Below are 23,240 nucleotides of genomic sequence, written 5' to 3'. Positions count from 1 at the left end.
TTTTACAGCTGACGTGATACTATAGATAGAAAATCCTAAAGACGACACCAAAAAATGATTAGAACTCATCACTGAACTCAGTAAATTTGCAGGATACAAAATTAGTGTATAAAAATGCAACAGGGCTTCCCTGGTGGCGCAGTGGTTGAGAGTCCACCTGCCGATGCAGGGGACATGGGTTCGTGCCCCAGTCCGGGAAGATCCCACATGCCATGGAGCGGCTGGGCCCATGAGCCATGGCCGCTGAGCCTGCGTGTCCGGAGCCTGTGCTCCACAATGGGAGAGGCCACAATAGTGAGAGGTTCGTGTACCGCAAAAAAAAAAAAAAAAAAAAAAAAAAGCAACAGATTTCTGTATACTAACAATGAACTATCATAAAGAAAAATTAAGAAAACAGTCCTATTTACAAATTGCATCAAGAAGAATAAAATATCTAGGAATAACTCTAACCAAGGAAGTAAAATACCTGTATTCAAAAAAGTATAAGACACTAATGAAAGAAACTGAAGATGACAAACAAATGGAGATATACACTGGGCTCATGTATTGGAAGAATTAATATTGTTAAAATGACCATACTACCCAAGACAATCTACAGATTCAATACAATTTATATCAAAACAACAATGACATTTTTCACAGAATTAGAACAAATAATTCTAAAATGTGTATGGAACACAAAAGACAGCAAATAGCCAAAACAAGCTTGAGAAAGAACAAAGCTGAAGGTATCATGCTCCCTGATTTCAAACTACACTACAAAGCCACAATAATCAAAAGAGTATAGTACTGGCACAAAAACAGACACACAGATCAATGGAACAGAACAGAGAGCCCATAAATAAACCCATGTGTATATGGTCAATTAATTTACGACAATGGAAGCAAGAATATACATGGCAAAAAATTCTCTTCAATAAATGGTGTTGGGAAAATTGGACAGTTACATGCAAAAGAATGAAAGTGGACTCCTTTTTCACACCATGCACAAATATAAATTCAAAATGGATTAAAGATTTAAATCGAAGACCCAAAACCACAAAACACCCAGAGGAAAACATAGGCAGTATATTCTTTGATCTTGATCTTAGCAATATGTTTTTGATATGTCTCCTCAGGCAAGGGAAACAAAAGCAAAAATAAATAAATGGGTACATCAAACAATAAAGCTTTCGTACAGCAAAGGAAACTATCAATAAGGCAAAAAATCCATGTACTGAATGGGAGAAAATATCAATATCTGCAAATGACATATCTAATAAGAGGTTAATATACAAAATATATAAAGAACTCATACACTCAACATCAAAAAGACAAACAACCCAAGTTCAAATGGGCAGAAGACCTGAACAGACATTTATCCGAAGAGGAAAACGCAAATAGCAAATGCAAACACAACAATGAGGTATCACCTCACACCTGTCAGATGGCTAATATCAAAAAGATAACAAATAATGAGTATTGGTAAGGATGTGGAGAAAAGGGAACCCTCACGTACAGTTGATGGGAATGTTAAATTGATGCAGCCACTATGGAAAACAGTAGGGAGGTTCCTCAAAAAAAAAAAAAAAATAGAACTACCATATGATACAGTAATTGCATTTCTGGGTATTTTTCCAAAGAAAACAAAGACACTAATTCCAAAAGGTACATGCACTCCTATATTCATTGCAGAATTATTTACAATAGCCAAGATATAGAAGTAAGACAAGCACCGATAGATAAACGAAGATAAAGACGACGTTGGATATATTATATATATATATAAATAAACTATATAACAATGGAATATTACTGAGCCATAAAAAAGAAGGAAATCTTGGTGGAGAAGATGGCGGAAGAGTAAGACGTGGAGATCACCTTCCTTCCCACAGATACATCAGAAATACATCTACATGTGGAAAAACTCCTACTGAACGCTGGCAGAAGACCTCAGACCTCCCAAAAGGCAAGAAACTCCCCACGTACCTGGGTAGGGCAAAAGAAAAAAGAATAAACAGAGACAAAAGAATAGGGATGGGACCTGCACCAGTGGGAGGGATCTGTGATGGAGGAAAGGTTTCCAGACACTAGGAAGGCCCTCCGCAGGTGGAGACTGCAGGTGGCGGAGGGGAAGCTTTGGAGCCATGGAGGACAGCGCAGCCACAGGGGTGCAGAGGGCAAAGCGGAGAGATTCCCACACAGAGGACAAGTGCTGACCAGCACTCACCAGTCCGAGAGGCTTGTCTGCTCACCCGCCAGGGCGGGCGGGGCTGGGAGCTAAGGCTCGGACTTCGGAGGTCGGATCCCAGGGAGAGGACTAGGGTTGGCTGCGTGAACACAGCCTGGACGAGGCTAGTGTGCCACAGCTAGCCGGAAGGGAGTCCAGGAAAAGGTCTGGAGCTACTGAAGAGGCAAGAGATTTTTTCTTCCCTCTTTGTTTACTGGTGCGCGAGGAGAGAGGATTAAGAGTGCTGCTTAAAGGAGCTCCAGAGACGGGCGCGAGTCGCGGCTATCAGCGCAGACCCCAGAAACAGGCATGAGATGCTAAGGCTGCTGCTGCCGCCACCAAGGGGCCTGTGTGCGAGCACAGGTCACTATCCACACCTCCCTTCTGGGGAGCCTGTGCAGCCCGCCACTGCCAGGGTCCCAGGATCCAGGGACAACTTCCCCAGGAGAACGCGCGGCGCGCCTCAGGCTGGTGCAACGTCACGCAGGCCTCTGCCGTAGCAGGCTCGCCCCGCATCCGTACCCCTCCCTCCCCCCGGCCTGAGAGAGCCAGAGCCCCGGAATCAGCTGCTCCTGTCCAGTCTGAGAGAAGAACAGACGCCCTCAGGCGACCTACATGCAGAGGCGGGGCCAAATCCAAAGCTGAAACCCGGGAGCTGTGCGAACAAAGAAGAGAAAGGGAAATCTCTCCCAGCAGCCTCAGAAGCAGCGGATTAAAGCTCCACAATCAACTTGATGTGCCCTGCATCTGTGGAATACATGAATAGACAACGAGTCATCCCAAATTGAGGAGGTGGACTTTAGGAGCAAGACAGATTATATTTTCCCCTTTTCTTGTTTTTGTGAGTATGTATGTGTATGCTTCTGTGTGAGATTCTGTCTGTATAGCTTTACTTTCACCATTTGTCCTAGGATTCTGACCGTCCGTTTTTTTCTTTTACTTTAAAACATTTTTTCTTTTTATTTTTTTATTTTAATACACTTATTTTATTTTATCTTACTTTATTTTATTTTATCCTCTTTCTTTCTTTCTATTTTGTCTCCCTTTTATTCTGAGCCGTGTAGAGGACAGGCTCTTGGTGCTCCAGCCAGGTGTCAGGGCTGTGCCACTGAGATGGGAGAGCCAAGTTCAGGACACTGGTCCACAAGAGACCTCCCAGCTCCACGTAATATCAAACGGCGAAAATCTCCCAGAGATCTCCATCTCAACACCAACACCCAGTTTCACTCAACGACCAGCAAGCTACAGTGCTGGACACCCTATGCCAAACAACTAGCAAGACAGGAACACAACCCCATCCATTAGCAGAGAGGCTGCCTAAAATCATAATAAGGTCACAGACACCCCAAAACACACCACCAGACGTGGACCTGCCCACCAGAAAGACAAGATCCAGCCTCATCCACCAGAACACAGGCAATAGTCCCCTACACCAGGAAACCTAGACATCCCACTGAACGAACCTTAGCCACTGGGGACAGACACCTAAAACAACGGGAACTACGAACCTGCAGGCTGTGAAAAGGAGACCCCAAACACAGTAAGATAAGCAAAATGAAAAACACACAGCAGATGAAGGAGCAAGGTAAAAATCTACCAGACCTAACAAATGAAGAGGAAATAGGCAGTCTACCTGAAAGAGAATTCAGAATAATGATAGTAAAGATGATCCAAAATCTTGGAAATAGAATAGAGAAAATGCAAGAAACATTTAACAAGGACCTAGAAGAACTAAAGAGGAAACAAACAACAATGAACAACACAATAAATGAAATTAAAAATACTCTAGAAGGGATCAATAGCAGAATAACTGAGGCAGAAGAACGGATAAGTGACTTGGAAGATAAAATAGTGGAAATAACTACTGCAGAGCAGAATAAAAAAAAAAGAATGAAAAGAACTGAGGACAGTCTCAGAGACCTCTGGGACAACATTAACCACACCAATATTCTAATTATAGAGGTCCCAGAAGAAGAGGAAAAGAAAAGGAGAGAAAATATTTTAAGAGATTATAGTTGAAAACTTCCTTAATATGGGAAAAGAAATAGTTAATCAAGTCCAGGAAGCACAGAGAGTCCCATACAGAATACATCCAAAGAGAAACATCCAAAGACACATATTAATCAAACTATTAAAAATTAAATACAAAGAAAACATATTAAAAGCAGCAAGGGAAAAACAACAAATAACACACAAGGGAATCCCCATAAGGTTAACAGCTGATCTTTCAGCAGAAACTCTGCAAACCAGAAGCGAGTGGCAGGACATATTTAAAGTGATGAAGGAGAAAAACCTACAACCAAGATTACTCTACCCAGCAAGGATCTCATTCAGATTGGATGGAGAAATTAAAACCTTTACAGACAAGCAAAGCTGAGAGAGTTCAGCACCACCAAACCAGCTTTACAACAAATGCTAAAGGAACTTCTCTAGGCAAGAAACACAAGAGAAGGAAAAGACTTAAAATAACAAACCCAAAGCAATTAACAAAATGGGAATAGGAACATACATATTGATAATTACCTTAAATGTAAATGGACTAAATGCTCCCACCAAAAGACAGAGACTGGCTGAATGGATACAAAAACAAGACCCATATATATGCTGTCTACAAGAGACCCACTTCAGACCTAGAGACACATACAGACTGAAAGTCTTTCCATGCAAATGGAAATCAGAAGAAAACTGGAGTAGCAATTCTCATATCAGACAAAATAGACTTTAAAATAAAGACTATTACAAGAGACAAAGAAGGACACTACATAATGATCAAGGGGTCGATCCAAGAAGATGTAACAATTGTAAATATTTATGCACCCAACATAGGAGCACCTCAATACATAAGGCAAATACTAACAGCCATAAAAGGGGAAATTGACAATAACACAATCATAGTAGGGGACTTTAACACCCCACTTTCACCAATGGACACATCATCCAAAATGAAAATAAATAAGGAAACACAAGCATTAAATGACACATTACACAAGATGGACTTAATTGATATTTATAGGACATTCCACTCAAAAACAACAGAATACACATTTTTCTCAAGTGCTCATGGAACATTCTGCAGGATAGATCATATCTTGGGTCACAAACCTAGCCTTGGTAAATTTAAGAAAACTGAAATTGTATCAAGTATGTTTTCCAACCACAACGCTATGAAACTAGATATCAATTACAGGAAAAGATCTGTAAAAAATACAAACAGATAGAGGCTAAACAATACACTACTTAATAACAAAGTGATCACTGGAGAAATAAAAGAAGAAATCAGAAAATACCTACAAAACAAATGACAATGGAGACACGATGACCCAAAACCTATGGGATGCAGCAAAAGCAACTCTAAGAGGGAAGTTTATAGCAATACAATCTTACCTTAAGAAGCAGGATGGGCTTCCCTGGTGGCGCAGTGGTTGAGAGTCTGCCTGCCGATGCAGGGGACACGGGTTCGTGCCTCGGTCCGGGAGGATCCCACATGCCACGGAGCGGCTGGGCCTGTGAGCCATGGCTGCTGAGCCTGCGCGTCCGGAGCTTGTGCTCTGCAACGGGAGAGGCCACAAAGTGAGAGACCCACGTACCGCAAAAAAAGAGAAAAAAAAGCAGAAAAGATCTCAAATAAACAACAAAACTTGCACCTAAAGCAATTAGAGAAAGAAGAACAAAAAACCCCAAAGTTAGCAGAAGGAAAGAAATCATAAAGATCAGATCAGAAATAAATGAAAAAGAAATGAAAGAAACGATAGCAAAGATCAATAAAACCAAAGCTGGTTCTTTGAGAAGATAAACAAAATAGATAAACCATTAGCCAGACTCATCAAGAAAAAAAGGGAGAAGACTCAAATCAATAGAATTAGAAATGAAAAAGGAGAAGTAACAACTGACACTGCAGACATACAAAAGATCATGAGAGATTACTACAAGCAACTCTATGCCAATAAAATGGACAACCTGGAAGAAATGGACAAATTCTTAGAAATGCACAACATGCTGAGACTGAACCAGGAAGAATTAGAAAATATGAACAGACCAATCACAAGACCTGAAATTGAAACTGTGATTAAAAATCTTCCAACAAACAAAAGCCCAGGACCAGATGGCTTCACAGGTGAATTCTATCAAACATTTAGAGAAGAGATAACACCCATCCTTCTCAAACTCTTCCAAAATATAGCAGAAGGAGGAACACTCCCAAACTCATTCTACGAGGCCACCATCACCCTGATACCAAAACAGACAAAGATGTCACAAAGAAAGACAACTACAGGCCAATATCACTGATGAACATAGATGCAAAAATCCTCAACAAAATACTAGCAAACAGAATCCAACAGCACATTAAAAGGATCATACACCATGATCAAGTGGGGTTTATTCCAGGAATGCAAGGATTCTTCAATATATGCAAATCAATCAACGTGATACACCATATTAACAAACTGAAGAAGAAAAACCATATGATCATCTCAACAGATGCAGAGAAAGCTTTTAACAAAATTCAACACCCATTTATGATAAAAACCCTGCAGAAAGTAGGCATAGAGGGAACTTTCCTCAACATAATAAAGGCCATATATGACAAACCCACAGCCAACATCATCCTCAATGGTGAAAAACTGAAAGCATTTCCACTAAGATCAGGAAAAAGACAAGATTGCCCACTCTCACCACTCTTATTCAACATAGTTTTGCAAGTTCTAGCCACAGCAATCAGAGAAGAAAAAGAAATAAATGGAATCCAAATCAGAAAAGCAGAAGTAAAGCTATCACTGTTTGCAGATGACATGATACTATACAAGAGAATCCTAAAGATGCTACCAGAAAACTACTAGAGCTAATCAATGAATTTGGTAAAGTAGCAGGATACAAAATTAATGCACAGAAATCTCTGGCATTCTTATACACTAATGATGAAAAATCTGAAAGCGAAATTAAGAAAACACTCCCATTTACCATTGTAACAAAAAGAATAAAATATCTAGGAATAAACCTACCTAATGAGACAAAAGACCTGGATGCAGAAAATTATAAGACACTGATGAAAGAAATTAAAGATGATACAAATAGATGGAGAGATATACCATGTTCTTGGATTGGAAAAATCAACATTGTGAAAATGACTCTACTACCCAAAGCAATCTACAGATTCAATGCAATCCCTATCAAACTACCACTGGCATTTTTCACAGAACTAGAACAAAAAATTTCACAATTTGTATGGAAACACAAAAGACCCTGAATAGCCAAAGCAATCTTGAGAACGAAAATTGGAGCTGGAGGAATCAGGCTCCTTGACTTCAGACTATACTACAAAGCTACAGTAGTCAAGACAGTATAGTACTGGCACAAAAAGAGAAATATAGATCAATGGAACAGGATAGAAAGCCCAGAGATAAACCCACGCACATATGGTCACCTTATCTTTGATAAAGGAGGCAAGAATATACAGTGGAGAAAAGACAGCCTCTTCAATAAGTGGTGCTGGGAAAACTGGACAGGTACATGTAACAGTATGAAATTAGAATACTCCCTAACACCATACACAAAAATAAACTCAAAATGGATTAAAGACCTAAATGTAAGGCCAGAAACTATCAAACTCTTAGAGGAAAATATAGGCAGATCACTCTATGAAATAAATCACAGCAAGATCCTTTTTGACCCACCTCCTAGAGAAATGGAAATAAAAACAAAAATAAACAAATGGGACCTAATAAAACTTAAAAGCTTTTGCACAGCAAAGGAAACCATAACCAAGACCAAAAGACAACCCTCAGAATGGGAGAAAATATTTGCAAATGAAGCAACTGACAGAGGATTATCATCCAAAATTTACAAGCAGCTCATGCAGCTCAATAACAAAAAAACAAACAACCCAATCCAAAAATGGGAAGAAGACATAAACAGACATTTCTCCAAAGAAGATGTACAGATTGCCAGCAAACACATGAAAGAATGCTCAACATCATTAATCATTAGAGAATCAAAACTGCAAATCAAAACTACAATGAGATAGCATCTCACACCAGTCAGAATGGCCATCATCAAAAAATCTAGAAACAATAAATGCTGGAGAGGGTGTGGAGAAAAGGGAACACTCTTGCACTGTTGGTAGGAAAGTAAATTGATACAGCCACTATGGAGAACAGTATGGAAGTTCCTTAAAAAACTACAAATAGGACTACCATACAACCCAGCAATCCCACTGTTGGGCATATGTCCTGAAAAAACCATAATTCAAAAAGAGTCATGTGGGGCTTCCCTGGTGGCGCAGTGGTTGAGAGAATCCCCTCTCCTCACGCACCCCAAAACAATGGTCTCTTGCCTCTTCGGCAGCTCCAGACTTTTTCCCGGACTCCCTCCCAGCTAGCCGTGGTGCACTAACCCCTTCAGGCTGTGTTCACGCATCCAACCCCAGTCCTCTCCCTGGGATCCTAGGAAGCCCCAGCCTCAGCTCCCAGCCCCCGCCTGCCCCGGCGGATGAGCAGACAAGCCTCTTGGGCTGGTGAGTGCTGGTTGGCACTGATCCTCTGTGCGGGAATCTCCGATTTGCCCTCTGTACCCCTGCTGCTGCGCTCTCCTCTACGGCTCCAAAGCTTCCTCCTGCCACCGACATCTCCTCCAGTCCCCTTTGTTCTTTATGACTTGGGAGAGGAAGCCTCTGCCCTTTGGCAGGGTTTAGCTCTGAGTTCACCTGTTACTACCTTGGTAGATTCCCTCAAAAGGCATTGCCATTGATGCCCATAGAAGGCAAAACTCACTACATAATGATGGGTTTCTTTGGTATAAAATTAAGAATTATTGTTAACTGAAAGACTCATTATTTTTCAAAGAAATACAAGTAAAACATTTATCCATTGGGATGGATGGTGGAAATGACAGCTGAATTATTTATTGCATTAAGTATTCACTACGTGCGTTTTGGGCTGAATTTTGTTTCATGGATTTCCTCATAAAATTATATTATTTTCAAAAAGCATCATAAAAAATAAGAATTTAAAGGAGAAAGAAATTAATTTAGAATCTCGAAAGGAACAGGGGAAGAAAGAGGATCTGTGACTACTTCTTTAATGTGAAGACTTCTTTAAAGAGAAGGTCTTAGAACTAGGATGGCACTGGAGTTATAAAAATCTTGGGAAAAATACAATTTGGTGGGATAATATCCAACCGAGAGCTAATCCTGTTGATGAAAATGTCTGAAAGATGTAAATCAGGTGCCTGACGATGCTCAGAGCCATTGAGAGCCGTGCACAGTGGTGGCCGGAACAACACACCTCTGGTTAATGACACCTCCTGAAATGGCCAGGTAAGGTTTACCTTATACTATCTTCAGCGCTATTTACAAACAGGGTGCTTAATTAGTGTTCATTAAATTGGTACAATGACTGTCCACTCACTCTCTCTGTGTTGCTTTGAAATGCCCTGACAGACACATTTCTCACTGAAAGGAATGCTCAGCTCTGAGGCAACTTAATCTCACCCCCTCCCTGACATCTGCAGACACACACTCCAGATAGATAAAAATCAACTGTCAAGTTGAGAGTTTGGGGTTCTCATGCTCTCTGGCTCCCCATCTCCATTCTTATCCACTTCATAACCATTCTGTGAACCCAGGGCTTTGGGCTTTTATCTTCCATCCTGTATTACAGTTTACTGAGTGCTCTTACATACGTTCCCTATTTCAAGCCTCTCAACATTCCTATGACAAGGGCAGAGCTGGCAGAATGCCCATTTTCCTGAGGATAAAACCAGGATTCCCAAAGGTTAATACCTTGACTAAGGGAAGAGTCCAACCTAGGATTCACTTGGTTGTTTTGGCTTCTAGCCCAGTGTTTTTTCCAAAAATGCTGACATTTGGACTCTGAGGTGAGCCTAAGAGATAAAAATAGAATGCCACGTGTCTGATAAATTTCTCCCAATAAAATACAAAAGGTACAGCTCTTCAGGCCAGAAGAGAAATATAAAAACCAGAGACAACAATTAAATGACTTCCATTGTGTGTATATGGCCTCTCGTTGAAAATGGACGGTATTAATCGTATCCCCAAGAAAAATCAGTAGATGAAACAAGCTTCACCAAAGAGTTGCCAAAAAGATGATTTCAAAATTCTGACTTGGTGCTGGGTTAATTTAAATTTACACAGTTAATCATTCTATAACTGAAAGAAGGGATTTATTTCCAGATGTAATTAACTTGGATGTTCACATCAAGCAGACAACTAGGTTCGAAGAAGAAAAAAGATGGAGACAAGAAAACCAGGTTGAAGATTCAGAACAAGGCGAAAGAAAAGATTTTTTATTTTAATCATTGGAAGTGTCAATAAGCACAAGGCCACCTTTGACTGATTAAAAGACAAACCAAAACACAACATGATGCTTCGTGGAAGGTTATAAAGGGGAGTCATAAATTAGATAGGAATTTGGACAACAGGGCTTTTAAACTCCTTTCTAACCCTCAGGTCTTGCTGAAATCTGAGCAAAACCATTCTCTAACTTGGAGGTCGGGGAAATGTTTCACTGAAGCTGACTATTTCCGTTACCAAAACACTTGACCTAGTAAGGTGATATAGTCTTGGTATTTTGCTAACCAAAGAAACTGGAGATAGTCATGCCACTAGGAGAGAAGGAAACCTCTCCCAAGTAGCGGAATACCACATGGAAGAATGAGGTGGAGGACTGAGATGTTATATCCCAAACCTCTTACTCATAGTTGGAAACCAGTTCCACCAGGTAGGATACGAGTAGTCTCCCTCCCTTGCAAAAAAGCCAAAGCAGAGGTTTAAAAAAAAAAAAAAAAAAAAAAACAGAGAGAAGGGCTGCATACACCTTTAATGGATGATAACACAGTGATTAATAGCTTAGGCTCATCTAGATAGATTTCTTTGTGTTCAAATCTCTGCTTCCCCACTTACTGAGTGACCTTGAGACAGTTACTAGATCTGTAAAATGGGGATAATAATAGTACTGACCCATAGGCTACTGTAGGATTAAATTAATTAAGTAGAGCTGCTTAGCCTCCTGGCTGGAATATAGTAACAATCCAATGAATATGAGAATGAGCAATTGCTGTAATTCAAAGTTTTAGTGAGAAAGTGTTGCCTTGAAGGAGAACCATAAAGGTTACAGCAAGAAAAGCGTTGGCCTCATAGGGTGTTTCACAAATTCTAGATCATTTTGAAAGTCACATGATTTTCAAAGACTAGAGAACTCCCAGACACCAAGATGTGGATAAACTCAAATCAGATCCTAGTTTGTGCCAAGCCTTGGAAGCTAACATTATTTTCATTATTTCTTCAGAGCACCAGCTGTGCTGAGGTGGACCTAGGATTGCTGGTGACCTGACTAGAAATGCCTCAACAGGTGGAACCCAGAAACCAGGTTCTGGTCCCCAATCTACTGGTAAGTGGCTCTGTCACTGGGAGGGAGCCACAGAGCTGGGACCTTTCCTCATCTAGTGTCAGGAATGAGTCTCCTCAAACCACTACAAGGGCAGGACGAGGGTGCACTGGTCAGGGTCTGACTCCCCATTGATGTGCCTAGGGCACCAGCAAAGCTGGGGCTCACACATGCAACTTGCATTTGCTATTTTAAAGCACAGATCAAAGTATTCATCGATGGGAGAACAAGAATTTCATTAGACTTTTTTTTTTTAATTTATTTTTGGCTGTGTTGGGTCTTCATTGCTGCGCATGGGCTTTCTCTAGTTGTGGCGAGCGGGGGCTACTCTTCGTTGTGGTGCTCGGGCTTCTCATTGTGGTGGCTTCTCTTTTGTTGTGGAGCACGGGCTCTAGAGCACATGGGCTCAGTAGTTGTGGGGCACGGGCTTAGCTGCTCCGCAGCACGTGGGATCTTCCCGGACCAGGGCTTGAACCCATGTCCCCTGCCTTGGCGGGCGGATTCTTAACCACTGTGCCACCAGGGAAGCCCCTCATTAGACTTTTTATACCTGTTTTACAGCTTACTGTTATTTTACTTTTAGTTCTCTGGCAGGAGTGGACAAATGAACACACCATAAAACTCTTAGAGACCAAGGTCTCTTAAAATCATCACCCAGCCTAGAAGTGGGCACCCATGAGGTTAGTGGCAGCGACTTTATGGGGAAGGAGAAGAGGAGAGGAGAAAGGGATGTCAAGGAAGTCTGTGTCCACTCAGACCTTCCCTTTGCGCCCTCTCATGCCACTGTCTATCTCTTTGCCTACCTCTGGGTTCCTTGGTCCTTCTGCCACCCAGAGACCCCAGAGTCAGAGTTCCATGCTGTAAATTTCTGCTGCCTTGCTTCCTTTCTATTCCCCATGTAGACATTTTCTCAGTACAATATATCTCAGAGGGACAGTTATTAGAATAGCCCATAAGATGAGGGAGCTGACTGGCCGTTCTCTTTTACATGCCTACAGATCACTGGGGGCTCTTGTGAAAATGCAGATTCTGATTCGACATGCCTAGGCTGGGGGCTGCGATACTGCAGGCTACCAAGCACCTGGATCATGTTCGTTTCTCTGGTCCTCAGGCCACACTTTGAGTAGGGAGGGACTAGACATCCTTCCAGCTCTGACTGCCCTGAGCTTGTGAGCTCACCCAGAACCAACCCAGCCAGAAGTTCCCAGAACAACAGAATCTCAGGGGTCATTCCTACAGGCCCCTTGCTTTCCATGCCATTGCCGCACACCAGCCCGGTCTTCCACCTGGTGGAAACAGTGAACTCAGGTACAGAAGGGCTCCAGTACACAGAGGTGTCACAGAGGAAGCTTACAAACGTGCCAGAATGACTACACTGGGTCTTCAGTGGTTTCAGTTATCCTCCCCAGGGGAGTCCTCAGCAAAGGATAAAAAGTCTAGGAAAAAACCCTAAATCATTTGCATTCACAGTACAGGAAATACATATTTGTATGTAGATGTGCCCCATAGTCCTTGGTGTCCAGTGAATCAGATCAGCTTGGTGGCAGTAATTTAGCCTCCCTTAAGCATCACTGTGGACTCATATGTGAGGATAAAAGACTGAAATCACTCCCAAACAAATAAAGAACGCCTTTTGTGGTTGGACGGGCTTCCCAGGAAGGGCCACTATCACTGAATAACCTTCGGCACAAATGCTAGACTTGGAGAAGACCTGCTCCCACCAGAGTGAGAACAGGCCAGAATGACAGCACGTGTGCCTTCCCGGACAGCTCAGATTCACTGGCTTTGAAGACGCAAGGTTGTATGTATGGGCACGTGTGCCTGCATGTATGTGTGTGCAGGTGTTTCCACTGGGGTATGAGCACACGTGTGTGTGTGTGTGTGTGTGTGTGTCTGCTGGGAGGGCAGCAGGAGCAAGGCCGGGAGGAAGAGGTAAACACGCTGATCCTTTCTCTTTAAAACGGCTGCCAGCTCCTTAACAGCCTCCTCTCTCTTTCCCTGGCAAAGATGACACTCAAACTCTGTCCTTCAAAAACCTAACAAATGTGACTAGGAAATAGAGTCCACTCTTGTGAGGTGAAGGGAGAGGTTATGATTACGACGTTGGCACCCCTCCACTCCCTGCATGTCCTATCGCAGGTCTTCCTGTCTGAGAGGACTTGGAATAAAGGAAAGCCTTGTGGTGGTCTGACTGGTGGTGGGCTCTCAGGAAGGACCAAGTGGAGATGATCTGCCAGCATCCTCCCATCAAGCACTCTGCACACCAGAGAGGCTTAGCTCAGGGCCGGGCTGGCAGGGCTAAGTTCCCTCTATGATGGTGGGGGCAGGCCAGCTTCCCTACCAACACCCGCCCTGCTTCTCTGGGTATGACTCGTAGACATGGATAAAGCACACCTTCGAAGACCTTGAGGGAGCCCTAGAAAAGTGGTCTCATTGGGGATTAAATCAGGTCTCCCGATTCCTAATCCAAGTCAAGGATCCCCCCACACCTGCTCCATGGACTCCTGAGTGAATCCACACAATTCTGTCTACAGATTCCTCAGTGGGTGTTCCTAGCGGCCACCCAAACATTAAATTCTGCAAGAGAAGCTCTCCAAGGAAGCCAGTTCTTGGTTTAGCAGATAATCCATTACGTGCTAAATCACTCAGGGAAGTACCACCCGGTTGTTAGAACAAAGAAGGTTTAATTGCCAAATATTGGGCTTTAAAAACCAATCAAGTGTGGAGGTAACTTTAATTAGACAGAAGAATCAGATAAACAGAGCGTAAAAAGCTTAGTGTTTGAACAGCACGTATCTCACGGTGCCTTTATTCTCCAAGGGCGTGGAGTCAAAACAGAGATCAGGCCTCTGCTACCCACTTTCGCACAACTCTAAGTAAAGGGGACAAGTACATCACTTCACTCACACCCAGAAACGGTCTTTCATTTATGGGGCTTCTGGATAGGACTCCTTGATCTTGGGAATGCTGAGAAACTAATAACCAGCATCAACTGTGGATCAAGAATCCCAGCCCTGAAGACAATGGGTATCGACTCCTGAGTTCCACATGCACACTCAGAAACACAGACTGAAGATTATCAATTGACTTGCAGTCAATACTGTCTAAACACTGCATCGATCTTGAAAAACAACTTCAAGCCATGTGACAGCCCTTTTCAACTCAGGCATCTCAACAACATTCAGGATCTTGTTCGGTGCCTCCTGTCTTCCACTGAGTTGAGATTGCCAGGTGATGGAGTGCTCACTTTCCTACTTTGTCCTTCACAAAACTCATTTCCTGAAGCTGTGAAGGGGATGGGTTCACCTCAATGAGTTCATCGTCAAGCCCTCAAGACCCTCACCCACTAGAACAGCTTTGAACTGCGTGGCTTGGGCCTCCCACACACTTGGGTATTTTTAGAACTAAGCATAGAACAAAAATGAACTTTTCAAACAGGAAAGGAATGCAAAGTGCTTAGGAATGGTTTTCAAAGGGCAAAGCTTATTTTAAAAGTCTATTGATTGGGCCCAACTGCAACATGACAGGCTCACGTGGGGTCAGGAGCGTGCAGGAGGGAGCCACGTGTGGAAAGATAATCCTTGGACACCCAGGGGAGATCTGAGCACCACCCTCGGCTGAAGTGAATGGTTCACGTTAGCACAACCCAAGGACTGCAGTGGGAACAGATGCCACAAGGAAGAAGGAAGGTGATGATGGCGAGAGATTCTCCAAATACATCCAACATCCTTTCCATTATCATCACATGGAAACCTAAGTTCTAATTTTTAAAATCTGTTTCTTGTGTACTCAGCAAAATGTTTTTTGATGACTTTCTAGATGCTTAAGTGTAGTTTGAAGAGCAGGCCAGGTAGGAACTGACTAAAAATACGTCAAGGCAGCCAAGCATCATGTTCAGTAAAGATAGATCTACCCCATGCTCTGTTTTCCCCCTTTACTCACTCTTAAAACAAGAGCAATTTCTGTGTATCTACTATGTGTCTGGCAGCCACCAGGGATGAAGGAAACGGAGATGATTCTGATACTACCCCCAGGGAGTCCAAGGTGTAATGAAGGACAAACATACACACAAATACTTCAAACACATCCACCTCCTTCTGGGACTGAGCACAAATGTGGCAACTTGTTCTGGAGAACACGACCCTTGTTTTCCATCCCACCTTCTGCCTTGGCAGGGCCAAAGAAATATACCCCAGCATGGAAGCTTTTGCACAAATCCTGTGTTGCAGAGACAGGTGGAAACCACTCTCTAGGCTTCTTCCAAGCTTACCAATAGCTAGAGCACACCAGCCTCCCCACTCTCCCATGGGCCAGGCTCCCATCTCCAGGGAGGAGAGAGAATGTGCCCAAGATCACGCACTTGACACGCTAGGCACACTTTTTAGAAACAGATCGTCTGCAAAGTGACATGAAATCATTACGATATGCAAAGCAAACAAATAAACTTTCTCATCTATACAAAAATGACACTGCCTACTTATTATGATGGGTGATGAGCTGTACTGAGTTTTTTCCCTCATCTCCTATCCTGTGACCAAAAGGTTGTAAGCCATAGAATATGAGACCCAGCCAGGTTTCTCATGGGCTCTTTCCTCTGTCCCCTATTTCACTCTACAAAATAGACCTTTGCAGGGCTTTTTGGATTTGTGAATGGCCCACAGGGAGAATTTCTCCTTGACAAGAAGCCGACGGACCCATAGGCGGGTCCACCGATTGACCTGGGAGCGGGCTTCAAAAGCCCAGGAATAGGGTTATTCGTGAAAGAAACACATAATGAAGTGCAGCAGGATGACAGTTCGAGATAATAACTGATGGGCTTTTTATTCCATATATTTCCTCTTACCTATTGATACCTACCTTTCCCCATTCACTGCATCAGGAAAGGGGTGACAGTAGTAGAAAAACCAAGAAAAGCAGTTGAAATCTAAGAACAAAAACTTTTGCTTTGCAAGAGCTTAGGCTTTGCAACAGCCTAAAACCTGAAAGGCTGGAGGTTTAAACAAGGGATTCGGAAGCTAGCTCACAAGTTATACTCTCGTGCCCTGAAATTAGATTAGGACTCTCTGGAATTGTGCTAGAGGTGAACTAGAGAGAGACAAAGAGGCCTGTGGGTCAGACATAGTTTCTTCATGGGACTCAGTCCAACTCTCTGTCCAATGTCCCCAAGCTGGTCTGCCTACAGCCCAGCCTCAGGATCCCAGCAACACTTGCATTTTCAGGGACCAGAGGAGTAAAGCATTTTCCTCCCTCCACTGCACTGCCTTTCCTCTCTGTGCCCACCCAGCATGTACTCCCCTCCCCATCCCAGCAGAACCCCCTCCTGGCCTCAGAACAGTACTGTGCCTGTCGCCCTTCCCAGCCTTCAGCAGTCTTCTAGGAAAGGAGACCAATTACAGGGACTACTTTTAGGAAGCGAACTGAAAGCCAGGACCTGATTTCCCATCACCCATCAAGTCGTAATGATTCCTGCAGTTTGGGTTTGAACTGAACCAGTGACCTGCACCGGAGTGAAAGTCTCCAAACACAATTATCGCTCCCCAGAGTAGCCTTCCATGTGCCTTTGCCGCTCACCTCGCCTGTTTGAGAACACAAACAAATAAGCCTTCTCCTTTGGAGAAATGTCTATTTATGTCTTCTGCCCATTTTTGTATTGGGTTGTTCATTTTTTTGTTATTGAGCTGCATGAGCTGCTTGTAAATTTTGGAGATTAATCCTTTGTCAGTTGCTTCATTTGCAAATACTTTCTCCCATTCTGAGGGTTGTCTTTTGGTCTTGTTTATGGTTTCCTTTGCTGTGCAAAAGCTTTGACGTTTCATTAGGTCCCATTTGTTTACTTTTGTTTTTATTTCCATTTCTCTAGGAGGTGGGTCAAAAAGGATCTTGCTGTGATTTATGTAGTAGAGTGCTCTGCCTATGTTTTCCTCTAAGAGTTTGAAAATTTCTGGCCTTACATTTAGATCTTTAATCCATTTTGAGCTTATTTTTGTGTATGGTGTTAGGGAGTGATCTAATCTCATACTTTTACATGTACCTGTCCAGTTTTCCCAGCACCACTTATTCAAAAGTTGTCCTTCCTCCACTGTACATTCCTGCCTCCTTTATCAAAGATAAGGTGACCATACGTGCGTGGGTTTATCTCTGGGCTTTCTATCCTGTTACATTGATCTATATTTCTGTTTTTGTGCCAGTACCATAGATTACTGTAGCTTTGTGAGAAATGCAAATCAAAACTACAATGAGATATCATCTCACACCAGTCAGAATGGCCATCATCAAAAAATCTAGGAACAATAAATGCTGGAGAGGGTGTGGAGAAAAGGGAACGCTCTTGCACTGCTGGTGGGAATGTGAATTGGTACAGCCACTATGGAGAACAGTATGGAGGTTCCTTAAAAAACTACAAATAGAACTACCATATGACCCAGCAATCCCACTACTGGGCATATACCCTGAGAAAACCATAATTCAAAAAGAGTCATGTACCAAAATGTTTATTGCAGCTCTATTTACAATAGCCAGGAGATGGAAGCAACCTAAGTGTCCATCATCGGATGAATGAATAAAGAATATGTGGCACATATATACAATGGAATATTACTCAGCCATAAAAAGAAATGGAGTTATTTGTAGTGAGGTGGATGGACCTAGAGTCTGTCATACAGAGTGAAGTAAGTCAGAAAGAGAAAGACAAATACCATATGCTAACACATATATATGGAATCTAAGGGGAAAAAATGGTCATGAAGAACCTAGGGGTAAGACGGGAATAAAGACACAGACCTACTAGAGAATGGACTTGAGGATATGGGGAGGGGAAAGGGTAAGCTGAGACGAAGTGAGAGAGTGGCATGGACATATGTACACTACCAAACACAAAATAGATAGCTAGTGGGAAGCAGCCGCATAGCACAGGGAGATCAGCTCGGTGCTTTGTGACCACCTGGAGGGGTGGGATAGGGAGGCAGGGAGGGAGGGAGACACAAGAGGGAAGACATATGGGAACATATGTATATGTATAACTGATTCACTTTGTTATAAAGCAGAAACTAACACACCATTGTAAAGCAATTATACTCCAATAAAGATGTAAAAAATAATAATAATAAGCCTTCTTGATGTGTTTATGCCAGTTCTGATCCCCAAGTCCTTACTCTCAGACCCTTTTGCACAATGTCCTATGACCACATTCTAGATGGATGCCCTGTTGTGTAAGCCATTCTCCTCAACATTAACATTACTCAAAACAGCTTTAACATCATCACTCCTGCTGCCTTTGGTGGTAGAGGCGTTGGGCTCCATTTCCAGGCTGATTCAAAAGAAATCTGAGCCAGTGCAAGACATCTATCATTCCTCAAGGGCACCGACTTAAAGGTAGCTGCTACATTCTAGGCTCCCCATTTTTTCCTTTTTTCTCGGGGATGTGCTTTTCTCTTTTCAGCATCATAATCAATAGTTCACCTCTCCTTTGTAATGGATCATATGAGGCACCACTATGCTACACTGTCACCTGACATTTAGTTTGGATGTTATTCTCCTGGATGGAAACAATTTTCTCTCTTCAATGCCTGGAATATTGAAAGGGCTTAAGCAAAAATGTCCAATTAGGTGTCAAGTCACAGTCTTGCTATAGGACTAAGAAAAGAGAACACAGCCTCAGCTGCTCCCAATTCACCACAGACCAATGAAAAGCAAACTCAGTGTCAACTTGTCTCATAACAAAAGCCCATTTATTATTGAGAAAACAGACACGCACAAAATTAGATCAAAGGTCCACTACTTTTCATTCATGATGTACTATCCCTGATGAGAAACTGTAGATTTTTTTAATGACTAAAAAAGTTTTTAAATACTCCCAGTTCAACAACAAGGAAGTTTCAGGAGAAATCTCATCTGAGTTTTGCTACCCCGGGAGATGAGCTGGTTTAGAGCTGTTTTATCAAAGAACTTTGAAATATAAAATGCTCCTGACGGGTAAGAAAGGAAAGAAGAAGAACACTGTCCTCTAGGGAGACTTAGCACTGTAACATCCCTGTCCCCACTAGGCTCCTTGGGGATAGTCATCCCTCACGTGTTCACCCCCAGAGACAGAGTCATAAAGGAGCAGGTAGGCTAAGCATGCACCCAAGTTCTCCAGGGTTCCACTACCTGGTGACCTTGTATAAATGTCAATTTCCTTGGGCTTCAGTTTTCTCATCTGACACACAGGAGCTGGATCCAAGAATACCCAAGAGCTGTTTTAGATTTGAAATTTGATGACCCTTAGATGGAAGAGAGAATGGGAATACCATAACGTTAGATGTAAGAGAGAGTAAGAGAGAGGGGAAGAAATTAGGGAGTGAGGAGACAGAAAACAGAAAACCAGAAGAGCCGTGTAACAGGAAACAGAAGGGTAGACGAAGTGGGGAGGTAAGGACAAAACAAAGATGAGGTCAACGCAACTTTAGTTCTAGTAAACACTAAGGATAACGATGGTTTCTATTTATTCAGCACCTACCGTGCTGTATATACATTTTCTCTAATATTCACAACTTTCTGAGGTTGTATTAATATATCCATCTTACAGATGAGGAAACTGAGATTCAGAGAGGTTTAGAAACTGGTCTAAGTTCGCACTGCTACTAATTAATTAGACTGTGATTGAACCCAAGAACCCAAGCCCGCCTTCCCACTACATTATACTGCCTCCTAAACCATTCTCCCAATTGTTTAGCAACAGATCCAGTGCTCTCTTCTGCTTTAGTTTATAAAGTGTAGTTCAAGTAGAGGATGCTTGAAGAGTCCAAGAAGGCAGCATCTTCAACCAAAAGCAGTTTTGAATGTGCCTCTGATGGAAAAAGGAGGGATCAAGGTGAATATGCTCTAAATCATTGACAAGAAGTATCACATTGGGCTTCCCTGGTGGCGCAGGGAAGAGAGGTTGTTGAGAGTCCGCCTGCCGATGCAGGGGACACAGGTTCATGCCCCGGTCTGGGAGAATCCCACATGCCGCCGAGCGACTGGGCCCGTGAGCCATGGCCGCTGGGCCTGCGCGTCCAGAGCCTGTGCTCCGCAGTGGGAGAGGCCACGGTGGTGAGAGGCCCGCGTACCGCAAAAAAAAAAAAAAAGAAGTATCACATTGTAGGGTGAATCCTACTATAGGGAGATGGTGTAGCAAAGAGAGAGACAAGCACTTGCTTAGAAATCAGGAAAGCAGGATCTAGATTCTTGCCACAAATTTCTTGAATGGCTGTGCATGAGCCCGACCTGCCCTACCTCCCTCCAAGTACTGCAGAATACCTGGGTCCACCTGTGCTGTTAGGTAAAAGGTGTGGGATACAAGCAAGGGTTGTAAGTGAGGGGAGTGGGGAGATCAGAGCTCTTTCAGCAGAGTACACCAAGGTCCTACAAACTGCAGACACCTATTCATTGCTTCAGGAGAGTCAGGCAGAGCTTTAAGAAAATTCATGATTAAAAAAAAAAAGAACCTTTCAGTGAAGACAAACTAGTATGTGAGTGGGATTGCTAAAGTCTTTACCATTTTGTGCAAGACTCAAGCCTGACTCCTGTTAAACAGAAAGCTCCTGAGTACATCTGAAAGATGGTTAGATTTACAAAAGTTCCATTTGTCCACACCCTTTCACACAGCCTTGCATTAACAAAGAAGAGTTACACGGGTATGAGTCCATGTGATATGGGGAAACGTGTAAATGAAGAAGCAAAGCAAACGAATTTGTGCAGGCCACGAGGCTAAGACCCAGAGAGAAAGCAGATGAGACTAAAAATGAATCCTGCAGCAGGAAAAACAGTTTAGTATGAATGGCAGCCATGAACCACCACTGGCCCCTACTCTGGTTTCCGCATCACCACGTCCCTATGGGTTCTGACTACTCCTTATCTTCCACTCCCTTTATATTAGGAAGTACAGGAAACGTTCAGAGGAATTTCATCCACCCAGGAACATTTTAGATTTGATAGATTTCTTTTTTACCCTATATGCAAGGTTGGAACTAAATATCTTCCTTATTCACTGTTCCTGGATAAAGTGGCTTTTAAAAGTTATTTATATTGTCATTTCCACTTGTGCTTTCACTCACATACACAATAAAAATGAAACTGACAGGGGCTTCCCTGGTGGCACAGTGGTTGAAAGTCCGCCTGCCGATGCAGGGGACACGGGTTCGTGCCCCGGTCTGGGAGGATCCCACATGCCGCGGAGCGGCTGGGCTCGTGAGCCATGGCCGCTGGGCCTGCGCATCCGGAGCCTGTGCGCCGCAACGCTAGAGGCCACAACAGTGAGAGGCCCGCGTACCGCAAAACAATAAATAAATATAAAAATGAAACTGAGAGTGATTGATGCTCCTCTTTTTAATGATGAATGTCACCAATGTGATGAATGTGTCCTTTGGAGAAGTTTTTTCATATTCGTTTTCTTTGCCTAACTTAGTTTTTCCCCTTCCTCCATCCAATCTTTTATTTCTTTCCCTTGCATTATCTGAAACTTCTATAGAGCCCTAAAAGGACAAGGGCTGCTCCCTGGTCCTCACCATTACCCATGAGCCAACGCAAGCGGCAGTTCCCAACATTATGAAAATGGAAGCACCTCATTCCATTTAACTAAACATCAGCACAACCATCAGAGATTCTTTTTCGAGGACGGTCCAAAGGCAAGCAAGTTGCAGTTGAACAAATAACTTCACCTAGAGAGGAAATGGCATCCATAACGACTGATGTTGAACCAAGAAGTATGTTAGGAGAGATGGTGCTAGAGGGCTTGCTGAGTAATGCAGAGATCACCGCGTGGTCATTCAATAAATAATTACAAAACACTGACTGTGTACTAGGCCCTGGGCTAGGAAATTAGAGTTCAAGGGAAATAACACACAGTTCCCAGACTGGAGGAGGTCAGAGTCTAGGTGGTGGGAGGCCAAAATCCAGGTGAAAAATAAATGGAAATGTAAATTCTTCCATTCCTCCCTCTGCTTCTTGAGTTTGCAGAGACAAATGTCCCTAGGATTGCCCTGGGAGCCTTCAAAAAGGGATCAAAACTCACTCAACAAAAAAAAGTTTCCTGGAGTCCAGTTTCCTGCATGTTTCATGTCAGGCTCAATCTAACCCAAGCAAGTATCATTTTTAGGTTGGGCATATTGGCACAACAGAGAGCCATCTGGTAATGGTTTGTTCATCTAGAAAATATATATTATGCACCCACTATGTATTAGACACAGTGCTAGGTGCTGGGTGAGGGATACAAAGCTGAATTAATCAGGGCTTCATTCCTCAAGCCACTTAACAACTGATCAAGAAGTAACAGATGGCCATCCAAGGCCCCGTGTTTGTTACTTTGCACATAAATTTATTCATTTGTGCCAAAACACCTATTTCACTCATACTGTGCACATCAGGTATGTGAAACTAAATGATGCTCAGGCTTCTCCTTGAAGAGCTCAAAGAAATATGATCCGTGGGATGTATACAAAAGGCACTCAGACATGGGGAGGGAGTTGACCTTAGGGTTGAGGTTTGAAGGATGAGTAAAAATTAACAAGGAAGAGAATGCCAAAAGGACATTCAAGAGAAAAGAAGCAACAAGTGTAAAGATATGGAGCTGTGAGAGAGTAGGGTGAATTCCATAAGGGGGAACATCTTCAGTT

The 23,240-nt window shown here is 42.8% G+C and overlaps 1 long non-coding RNA gene across 1 annotated transcript in view; it reads right to left on the bottom strand.

The window, feature by feature from the left end:
• LOC137223444 (uncharacterized) overlaps positions 1–23,240 on the bottom strand; it is a 118,509-nt gene that overhangs the window by 83,384 nt on the left and 11,885 nt on the right. Inside the window, exon 2 of the long non-coding RNA XR_010942879.1 lies at positions 5,594–5,757. This is a non-coding gene — a long non-coding RNA (uncharacterized lncRNA). The remainder of the gene's footprint in view (positions 1–5,593; positions 5,758–23,240) is intronic.

Source organism: Pseudorca crassidens, chromosome 4, assembly GCF_039906515.1.
Source record: "Pseudorca crassidens isolate mPseCra1 chromosome 4, mPseCra1.hap1, whole genome shotgun sequence".
Classification (NCBI taxonomy): Eukaryota; Metazoa; Chordata; class Mammalia; order Artiodactyla; family Delphinidae; genus Pseudorca; species Pseudorca crassidens.
Note: the sequence above shows the minus strand (reverse complement) of the source record. Positions and strands in the feature narration are given on the sequence as shown.